A 12,104-nucleotide genomic window follows, 5' to 3' on the forward strand; every position below is an offset into this window, starting at 1 on the left:
GCTTCCGAGTCGGCGTCATGTGTGTTCCACTGCGCGGGTCACGTGGTGTAAGTGACGTCATCAGTAGTTCTGCACCTGCGCAGTAGAGACCCGATGACATCTCTACACCATGTGACCCCCCACCGTGGAGCGCACAGAAGCCGACCTGGAAGCCGACCTGGCGAGGTCGGCTTCTACATCGCTGGATGCCCGGAGGGAGAGGAGCTGCGCCGAGGGCACCGATCGACTGCCAGGAGCTGGAAGAAGCCCCAGGTGAGTGCAGTGTTTTGTTTTTTTTTAGCAGCGTGAACCTTCCCTTTAAGCTTAGACATCGGTAGTCGGAGGGTTTAGTGTGAAAAAATGGTTATGTTTAGCTACAATAAAATATTGTATGTATTTCCGATATTTTACTATAGGAGAAAGGGATTAATGAGTAGACTACATGTGAGGTAAGTATGACCTTTGTATGGTCATTTTGACTTTTTATTTTCAGTTCAGGTTCTCTTTAAGTTAAAAGAATAAATGGGGTGACTTAATTTGCACAAACATAGGGAGCAGGTATATAAGGGCAGTAGTCCTCATGCCCACTTCTCCCTCCGTTCACCTCTGCCCCCCAAAGAAGCTGGACAGAGGGAACAGTGGTCATGAGGACTGCTTCCCATACATGCCTGCTCCCTCCATCTTTGCAATTTAAAGAAAACCTGTACTGAAAATAAAAGTCAAAATAGGCATACACAAGTCATACTTACCTTCCATGTAGTCTACTCCTCAGTGTCTTTCTCCTGTCCTGCGTCCTATTTGTTCACTATGATCAAGGGAATTTTCCGTCCTCCATTTTGAAAATAGCCATTACCCATAACAGCTTTCTGGTCAGCACACAGTTAAACTGTAACATCGCCCACTTGAGCCATAGGGAAACATGGACATTGCCTGGTACATCAGTTTTCCTCTCAGCTATAACTGACAGCAACTGATATTTTACTGACAGCAACTGATATATTTCAGATCTGACAAAATATTGTCAGAACTGGATGGGATTATTGTCAGAAGAAAATGGTGAGCTTCTGAAAGGAACTGATGGCAAGGTAACTCTGTAATTTTCATTTGAAGTTACCTCATGTGTTTATTTTAAATATTTTTACTCAGTACATGTTCTCTTTAAGTTTCCTTGTGTATCCTTTAAGACTAGAATTGTAGAGATACTAAGAAATGAAGCCTGACAGCGATCAAAAATGACTACCTATATAAATTTACTTGGAGGGTACAGACACCTGGGGTTACCTTTTTATTATTAAAGGGTGCACCCAAAATTCATCATAAGCCCCCAGGACCCAGGGCCGGTGTTCCAACTAACTAGCATACATTGACAAAACAGCATATATTTAAAGTGATATACCCCTTTTTAGTAGAATCAGTGTCCCCTTGCCCACTCGCTTCGCTCGCTGGGCTGCGGGCTCGGTCCTCACTTCGCTATGACAACTTTTTATTCTAACTCTATGTCCACTTGGATAGTGGAGATTGCACATCAGCACCCAGGCAGCTAACTGGGGTTGCAAAGGTTAATGCTGCTGATGGACATTATGGGGTTAATGTATGACCTGCATGACTTTGCACATGCTCAGTAGCATTTGTATGCTATTTTGTCGGGTATGCTAAAATGTTGGAACACCGGTTCTAGACTTTTTGTCGCCTAAGGAACAGTTGTGAAATGCGCCCCCCACTCACCAACCCTCCTGCCACCCCATCACCCTCCACCCCCACCCAATTCTCAGTCAGCCGCTCAGGCAGGGCAGCTAGATGAAAGCAGCTGTGCGAGGAGGCCAGGACTGGAGTGGTGACTGGGCTTGCAGTGCGCGGCAGAGATGCGAGGAAGCCAGGACTGGAGCAGTGGCTGGGCTTGCATAACTCAGCAGAGGTGTGAGGAAGCTCTGACTGGAGTGGTGATTGGGGATGCAGTGCACGGCAGAGGTGCGAGGAGGCCAGGACTGGAGCGGCTCCCTATGTTGCAGTCCGCTGCCCGCATGTGGAGCGATTATGCCCAACCCCCCACGTGGCATCAGCAGTGGCGGAGCCGTTGAACGAGCAGGCATGGGCGTAGGGCCCAAGGTCGCAGGGGTCGTACGTGCGACCGGGCCCGGGTCCTGCAGCCTTGAAAGAGGGGCGCCTCCCCCCCCCCCCCCCGCCTGTGCGCGTGTGTACTGGCGGTGGCCGGCACTTACTAATTAACTTGGCTGGCTCAGGCTCCATTTGCGGCTTCCAAACAAACACAGTGCATGCAGACACATGATCCACTCACTCTCTGCCTTGTCTCCAGACTCCTTCCCTAATTATCTCCCTCGCTCTCTTCAGACAGCAGCGCCTGCTTCAGTGTGTGTGACTGCTATACGTCACACATACAACACAAGTCATGCTGTCTGGCTCTGATTACTCATCTCCTCTCTGCAGCTGTTGTCACTCACTCCTGAGTCCTGACCTTTTGGACCACCCCTCCACGCTCCAGTTGGCCCTTCACTGATCTCTGGAAAAAAGAAGCAGTCCTAGAAGCTCAACTGCAAGCCAATGTGAAGCCAGGGAGTCAACCAGTCCACACCCGGATCCTTCAAGGTGCAACAATCCACAGCAATAGAAGAAAAAAGACTGGGACTCCACCTGGATAAATGCAATAGTAGCACTATTTTATTGCACCATAGTGACAAAACAACACGTTTCGGCCAGCAGGCCTTTATTAAGTGTTACACTTGATAAAGGCCTGCTGGCCGAAACGTCGTGTTGTTTTGTCACTATGGTGCAATAAAATAGTGCTACTAATGCATTTATCCAGGTGGAGTCCCAGTCTTTTTTCTTCTATTTTTTTCTTCTATTGCCTTCACTGATCTCTGCCTGGCCTGGCTCCTCCCATATCCCTCAAGTGAGCTGCAGGTTCAGAGTCAGTATGTGAAAGACGTGCTTGCCGCCTGCAATTCTGCTGGACTGCTGCCATAGACAGTCAGTGGGGAGGTCGAGGAGAAAAAGAGGATTAGGATATATTACATTAGACTACTACAACTTGTAGACAGACAGTGGAGGTCGAGGAGGATATATAGACTACAAGCAGTGTGCTAGCACTGCCTTTTGCCTGGTTTCTCTGGCTTCACAATCGCTCTTCTGTCACCTCCAGATCCGTGGACAGTGGTCTGTCGGTGAGTAGTTTTCTTCTTTCTTTTACCTGCTTCACTCACTGCCATTCCCACCACACATACACAAAAACAGTCGATAGTGGGGCCCTGAAGCAGGGGCATAGGGCCCGGGCCGTAACCTGTCTTGAATGTGTGCTGGAGGGACCCGTGTGTGCTCCACGTGACTGTAGCAGGTACTTGCATGGATGCAGCAGCGGCACGCCAGAGTCCTGTTGTGCTGCAGAGAACAGCGAAGTGGATGTGGCACAATGGTACTCTGGCGTGCCGCAGTCGCCTGGAAAACATGACCTTGGGCCCTATGCTGCAGGGGCCCCAGGGAGTAGAACCACTATTCTACTCCGCTATTCACTGTTTTTGTGTGTGTGTGTGGTTTGATCTTTTGGAACCCCCACATCTAGTAGCTACTCGTAATCAAAATTTAAATTAGACGATGCACTCCACTTGCGTTCCGTTTACGGGTTGATGTAGGAAGCACAGGAATGACATGGAACGCGAGTGGAGCGCATCGGCTAAGGCAGCATCATGGGTAAGTTAACCCCCTTCTGCCATAGGCAGCCCAGTATTGTGGGTTCAGTTGTGGGTTCCAACAGAGAGATAGAGCCAGCTAGCGGACTCCCCAGGTCTCTCCAGGTTTGTTCCGGACTTCCCCCAGATACCTGGAGCCGGCTTGTGAATCCCCCAGGTCTGACACCCATCTTCCCAGTGAATAGTGGTCCCCTGGGGCCCCTGCAGCGTATTTGCAGTGGAGCAAACCTACCCATCTGTCCAGCACCCTATTTCCATCAGACTGCTCCTTCAACGGCTCCGTCACTGCTGATGCCACGTGGGGGTCGGGCATAATCACTCCACATGCGGCCAGCGGGCTGCAACATACTTCATACTTGTGGACGCCTCTTCTCTGTGATCCCCACAGCATGTTATGTGTCACAGAGAAGAGGTACCTGCGAGGGTGAAGGCAGAAGCACATAGGCGGACGGACCAGACAGGTGAATTTACTCCACTATGAATACTCTGCAGGGACAGCAAAGACCACTAGGAAGGCGGTTGTCAGACATGGTAGGTCTGCCAGCTGGCTCTGGGTCCCTGGGGGAACACCTGTTATAGTAAACTCATATATAGTAAACATTTGGGTATTGTACACTACGTGTCCGGGTCCTAGCCAGGTACCATAATAAGCATTTACTTTATTTCAAGGAGTGATCAGGCTAAAATAAGAAAATAAGCGCTATTTACCTGGGGCTTTCTCCAGCCCCAAGCTCCCAGCATGTCCCTCGCCGCAGCTCTGCCCGCAGCCGTTTGCCGCAGCTCTGTCCCGGTCCCCAGCGATGATGTCAGGCTGATCTCTAGGTCGGCCTGTACTGCGCCTGCACGAGCGGCGCTGTCAATCACTGCCACATGGACCAGAGCGGTCCACGTGGCGGTGATTGACAGCGCCGCTCGTGTAGGCGCACTACTGGCCGACTTGGAGGTCGGCCTGATGTCATCGCTGGGGACCGGGCCGGAGCTGCGGCGAGGGACATGCTGGGAGCTTGGGGCTGGAGGAAGCCCCGGGTAAGTATCGCTTATTTTCTTATTTTAGCCTGATCACTCCTTTAAGTATTTATATATAGCGCTGACATATTACATAGTGCCGTACTCACAATCTAATCCCCACCATAGTCATATGTCTGTCTATGTATCATGTAGTGTATGTATCTATCTTTTTTTGGGAAAGTAAATTAACTTATCTGTATGTTTTTTGGATGTGGGAGGAAACCGGAGTACCAGGAGGAAACCCACACAGACACAGTGAGACTTTAAATTGGGGACCCAGCGCTGCAAGGCGAGAGCGCTGACCACTGCACCACCGCGCTGCCCATAAGAATAAGGGACTAATGCCTGGTATAGAAAACCCTGATGTAATAGAGCTTTTGTTATAGTAAACCTGTTTTCTAGCCTCTTTAGTATTCTGTATTCGACTCTAGTGAAAAGTGGGCAGGCACATTTGTCATACATCAGTCAGAGACGCTTGAGCCATGGTTGATGAGTAGGCAGGCTGGCAGCCACTTGTAGCCTGCTCACTATCTGCACACTCGGGGCCTGCATGGATAAACTCAGAAGCATCAGCCAGTGAAATCTGTGCTTTGTGTGGAAGCTGCGGCCTGATTACTGAGTGAACTGCCTGTCATCTGTGACTTGCTTATGCGTGGCTGCAATGCTACAGTATCATCCACGCTGCACATTAATATGGACAGAGGAGCACACTACCAATGCTGAACCTGCAATACCTGGTGAGACCTAAACTTCCTCCTCAAGCTGTTGCATCATTATTGCATGCAAATCCCTGCATTTTTATCTAGTTTAGACACTTCAATGCTTCAGCTAGTGTTGGGCGAACAGTGTTCGCCACTGTTCGGGTTCTGCAGAACATCACCCTGTTCGGGTGATGTTCGAGTTCGGCCGAACACCTGACGGTGCTCGGCCAAACCGTTCGGCCACATGGCCGAACTAAGAGCGCATGACCGAACGTTCCCCGAACGTTCGGCTAGCGCTGTGATTGGCCGAACGGGTCACGTGGTTCGGACCCGAACGCGCTCTGATTGGCCGAACGGTCACGTGGTTCGGGTAAATAAATACCCGAACCACGTCATATCTCCGCCATTTGTCTGTGGGTTTAGCTTTGGGTAGGCAGGCAGGGTAGTTCGCGCTCCAGCCACGCTAGCCAGGGTCCCCCCTGTCATTGTGTCACTGCTGGGAACAGTAGTACACCGCTTGCTCAGCCACACTATATAGCATTCTGTTTACTGCCACTCTGTGTACCTCGCTCAGCCACACTATATAGCATTCTGTTTACTGCCACTCTGTGTCTGCTGGGAATAGTAGTACACCGCTTGCTCAGCCACACTATATAGCATTCTGTTTACTGCCACTCTGTGTACCTCGCTCAGCCACACTATATAGCATTCTGTTTACTGCCACTCTGTGTCTGCTGGGAATAGTGGTACACCGCTCGCTCAGCCACACTATATAGCATTCTGTTCACTGTTCTGTGTCTGTTTGGAATAGTGGTACACCGCTCGCTCAGCCACACTATATAGCATTCTGTTTACTGTTCTGTGTCTGCTGGGAATAGTGGTACACCGCTCGCTCAGCCACACTATATAGCATTCTGTTTACTGTTCTGTGTCTGCTGGGAATAGTGGTACACCGCTCGCTCAGCCACACTATATAGCATTCTGTTTACTGTTCTGTGTCTGCTGGGAACAGTAGTACACCGCTCGCTCAGCCAGAGTATATAGCATTGTGTTTACTGCCACTCTGTGTACACCGCTCAGCCAGACTATATACCATTGTTTACTGACACTCTGTGTACACCGCTCAGCCAGACTATATACCATTGTTTACTGACACTCTGTGTACACCGCTCAGCCAGACTATATACCATTGTTTACTGCCACTCTGATTCTGCTGGGAACAGTAGTACACCGCTCGCTCAGCCAGACTATATAGCATTGTGTTTACTGCCACTCTGTGTACACCGCTCAGCCAGACTATATACCATTGTTTACTGACACTCTGTGTACACCGCTCAGCCAGACTATATACCATTGTTTACTGAAACTCTGTGTACACCGCTCAGCCAGACTATATACCATTGTTTACTGCCACTCTGATTCTGCTGGGAACAGTAGTACACCGCTCGCTCAGCCAGACTATATAGCATTGTGTTTACTGACACTATATAGCAGACTATATAGCATTGTGTGTACACCGCTCAGCCAGACTATATACCATTGTTTACTGACACTCTGTGTACACCGCTCAGCCAGACTATATACCATTGTTTACTGCCACTCTGATTCTGCTGGGAACAGTAGTACACCGCTCGCTCAGCCAGACTATATACCATTGTTTACTGCCACTCTGATTCTGCTGGGAACAGTAGTACACCGCTCGCTCAGCCAGACTATATACCATTGTTTACTGACACTCTGTGTACACCGCTCAGCCAGACTATATACCATTGTTTACTGCCACTCTGATTCTGCTGGGAACAGTAGTACACCGCTCGCTCAGCCAGACTATATAGCATTGTGTTTACTGCCACTCTGTGTACACCGCTCAGCCACACTATATAGCATTGCGTACTCTGCCAGTCAGTGTGTATATTGCTGGGATCAGTAATACTCCACTCACCGTCAACCACTATATGAGCTCAACATGAGTTCCCCAGAGACCTCCGCTGTGAGCAGCACTCCCAACAACAGCAACAGCCAACGCCCCACGCAAGCTATAACATCCACCCCAGCAGCCAGTGGTCAGCAGCAGCCCTCCCCGGAGGAGAACGTTGTGTCCATCAGTCCGTCGCCAGAGCGATTAATGAGGGCTGCCATTGAGGAGATGATGGGGCCTGATGTGGAGGAGGAGGTCTGGCTCAGGCCAGCATCCCAAGTTAATGTTGAGGACGATGAGGGGTCTGTGTCTGGGGATGTTGGGGTGGCAGAGGTGGTGGGTGGGTCAGACTCAGGAGAAGAGTTGTATGATGAGGATGATGATCGGGACCATCTGTATGTGCCTCAGAGTCCGACCCCGGAAAACATGTTGTATCGTGTGTTTAGGTACTAAAATCTGCGTTCCCTCCCAGTAGTGTTGGGCGAACAGTGTTTGCCACTGTTTGGGTTCTGCAGAACATCACCCTGTTCGGGGTGACTATATAGCAGACTATATAGCATTGTGTTTAATGCCACTCTGTGTACACGGCTCAGCCACACTATATAGCATTGTGTTTACTTCCACTCTGTGTCTGCTGGGAACAGTAGTACACCGCTCACCCGCCACTGTATAGCATTGTGCTCTGTGTCACTGCTGACAATAGTGGTACACCGCTCACCCACCACTGTATAGCATTTCTGTACTGCCACTGTACTGCTGCCAGTCAGCGTGTACTTTAAGGATAAGTGAAATGAGGAAGAAATCCGGTGAAAGAGGGAGGGGCAAGGGAAGAGGTGTTTCCCCTGACGGTTCACGTACAGGCCACAGGGGAGCACCCAAGAAAACCCACTCAATACTGCCCATGTTGTCCAGGACAACAACCCTCACAGATCCAAAAGAACAGGACCAGATAATTACTTGGATGACCTCTCAAGCGTCCAGCAGTGGGTTAAGCAGCACCAGCACATCACGCACGAGGTCCGAGTCCTCAGCCAGTTAAAGTCTGGGCTTTCTTTGAAGACTGCACTGAGGATGTTACCATGGCGATTTGCAAGGTGTGCAAGACCCGCCTGAGCAGGGGGAAAAGTATTAACAACCTCTCCACCACCAGCATGAGCCGCCACATTCTATCCAAACATCCCACTCTGTGGGCAAACGCGGCAGGACAGGGTACCACCAGCAACACTGCCTCCCTTGGGTTCACCAGACTCACCACCAGACCCGCCTCAGCAGCAGCAGTAGCCCAGCCATTGCGTGGTTCACAACATTCACAAACATCAGACGATGCTGACACTGTCACTTTCCGGACTAGTGCTCTTGAGGTCTCCCAGTGTTCATCAAACACAACAACCAACAGCCCTTCGGTGTGCAGCGCTACGGTTGAGTTGTCTGTCTCTGAGATGTTTGAGCACAAGAGGAAATTGCCAGCAAATGACCCCCGGGCCGTGGCAGTAACAGCCAGCCAGCATAGCCAAGCTTCTGGCCTGCGAAATGCTGCCATATCGAGTGGTGGAGACAAACAGCTTCAAGGGCATGATGTCAGTGGCCATCCCACGTTACGTGGTTCCCAGCCGCTACCACTTTGCGCGCTCTGCAGTGCCTGAGTTGCATGAGCACGTGGTCAGCTAAATAACCCGAAGCTTGAAGAATGCCGTTGCCTGCAAGGTTCACCTCACCACTGACACCTGGACGAGTGCGTTCGGCCAGGGTCGATACATCTCCCTTACCGCGCACTGGGTGAACCTTGTGGAGCCTGGCAGCGATTCCTCACCTGCTACGGCGCGGGTGTTGCCCACGCCGCAAACAGCTGGATAACAACAGCAGCACCTACCTCTCTGACTCCTTCTCCTCCAACGCATCTCAAAGCTGTACCTCATCCGGAAATGCTAACCCAGCACCAGCAGCAGTAGGATCGTGGAAGCAGTGCAGCACAGCTGTTGGCATGCGTCAGCAAGCGTTGCTGAAGCTGATCTGCCTTGGGGATAAGCAGCACACAGGGGAGGAAATTTGGAGGGGAATAAAGGAACAGACGGATTTGTGGCTGGCACCGCTGGACCTGAAACCGGGCATGAAGCTAGACACCTGGCACGAACTGGCAATGTACGCAATAGAGGTGCTGGCTTGCCCGGCAGCCAGCGTTATGTCGGAACGCTGTTTCAGTGCTGCCGGAGGCATCATCACAGATCGGCGTATCCGCCTCTCCACAGAAAATGCAGACCGTCTGACTCAAATTAAAATGAATCAATCCTGGATTGGAAACGACTACGCAACACTCCTGGACCCCAACCAAGTAACATGACCGATGAACATCTGGGATGGTTTAGCGTTTCCGGTCCCTGTTTATTGAACCTCTCATCTGTATTACATTTATGACTGCATGGCGGCAAAAAGCATTGCTGCTATATCCGCACGCTTTTTGTCCTCATGCAAGGCCTGGGTTGTTGTGTCTCACAAAGCGTGGCCTTCTCCTCCTGCGCCTCCTCCTGTTCCATCACGTGTGCTGCTGCTGCTGCTGCTGCTGCTGGGTTACCGTTGCCGGTCCCTGTTTATGGAACCTCTTATCTTTATTACATTTATGACTACATGGCGGTACAAAGCATGCTATCCGCACGCTTTTTGTCCTCATGCAAGGCCTGGGTTGTTGTGTCTCACAAAGCGTGGCCTTCTCCTCCTGCGCCTCCTCCTGTTCCATCACGTGTGCTGCTGCTGCTGCTGCTGCTGCTGGGTTACCGTTGCCGGTCCCTGTTTATGGAACCTCTTATCTTTATTACATTTATGACTACATGGCGGTACAAAGCATGCTATCCGCACGCTTTTTGTCCTCATGCAAGGCCTGGGTTGTTGTGTCTCACAAAGCGTGGCCTTCTCCTCCTGCGCCACCCTCCTCCTGTTCCATCACGTGTGCTGCTGCTGGGTTAGCATTACCGGTCCCTTTTCCTGGAACCTCTTATATGTATTACATTTATGACTGCATGCCGACAAAAAGCATGTTACCTGTGCAAAGAAAACAGACATTTCCCGCATTTAAAAGACAGTTTTCCCTTTGAAACTTTAAAATCGATTTTCTCAAAAACTATAAGCTCTTTTTGCTAAATTTTTTTTCCTCTTGTACCCACTCCCAAGGTGCACATACCCTGTAAATTTGGGGTATGTAGCATGTAAGGAGGCTTTACAAACCACAAAAGTTCGGGTCCCCATTGACTTCCATTATGTTCGGAGTTCGGGTCGAACACCCGAACATCGCGGCCATGTTCGGCCTGTTCGGCCCGAACCCGAACATCTAGATGTTCGCCCAACACTAGTCACTAGGGACATATATAATATGTCATCTTAGGGTAATATTAACCTATTTTGGTTCCTGGACGTAGTTTCTACGTCCAGGAACCATGCGCGCTACCGCGCGCCCCCGCGGCCGATCGTGCGCGTGCACGCGCACTCCCGGCCGCGGATTCGGTAGCCAAGGAATCAATGTATCGGGCTACGGAGCCCGATCATTGATTCCTCTCCCCCGCTGAAAAAGCGACAGCTTCTCTCAGAAGCTGTGCCTTTTCTGGCCGTTCCCTTCCCGATGTGTGACTCTAAGCGTGTGCTACGCTTAGAGTGACGTCATGTAAACAAACTCATGGCCGCCATCTTGTGGCCAAAAAGTAATACTACACCTGAAAAAAAAAAAACAGAATTAACACACATTTACATTATAAATCTATTGTTTACCTCCCACCCTCCCAAAAGTACCCTAATAACATTTTTAGTATAAAAAAAAAACCATTACAATAAAAAAAAAAACACATGTAAATATTTACCTAAGGGTCTAAACTTTTTAAATATCAATGTAAAGATGAAATATTTCTATATTTTTTTATTTTAAACTTGTAAATAGAGTTGGGCGAACTGTTAGCGCAACTGCAGCCGAACTGTTCGGCTGCCCAACCTGTCATGTGGCTGTGGCTCTTACTACTTCCGGGTCGCAATGACCCGGAGTAGTACGTCTGCGCTGGCCCGGCAGAGCGCGTCCTAGATCGCGCTCCCGTTGCCGGGCACTCTCTGCACATGTGTGTGACGTCACTCATGACGTCACACACATGCGCAGAGAGTGCCCGGCAACGAGACCAGCGCCGGGCCAGCGCAGACGTACTACTCCGGGTCATTGCGACCCGGAAGTAGTAAGAGCCACAGCCACATGACAGGTTGGGCAGCCGAACAGTTCGGCTGCAGTTGCGCTAACAGTTCGCCCAACTCTACTTGTAAATAGTGATAGATGCAAAATGGAAAAAATGCACCTTTATTTCCAAATAAAATATTGTCGCCATACATTGTGATAGGGACATAATTTTAACGGTGTAATAACCAGGACATATGGGCATATACAATACGTGAGTCTTAATTATGGAGGCATGTATTATTTTAAAACTATAATGGCTGAAAACTGAGAAATAATGAATTTTTCCATTTTTTTCTTATTCTTCCTGTTAAAATGCATTTACAGTAAAGTGGCTCTTAGCAAAATGTACCCCCCACAGAAAGCCTAATTGGTGGCGGAAAAAACAAGATATAGATCAGTGCATTGTGATAAGTAGTGATAAAGTTATAGGCTAATGAATGGGAAGTGAACATTTCTCACGTGAAAACGACGGAACCTGAATGGGTTAATGAGCAAGAGGGGTCGCCTAGGGCTAATGCTAAGTCTCCCCTTCAGGTGGGAATCCGTAATGTGATATGTCCTGGCAGTAGGATCTAAGTGGGGACCCCCTTGAAAAA

The sequence above is a fragment of the Hyperolius riggenbachi genome, chromosome 10, assembly GCF_040937935.1.
Source record: "Hyperolius riggenbachi isolate aHypRig1 chromosome 10, aHypRig1.pri, whole genome shotgun sequence".
Lineage (NCBI taxonomy): Eukaryota > Metazoa > Chordata > Amphibia > Anura > Hyperoliidae > Hyperolius > Hyperolius riggenbachi.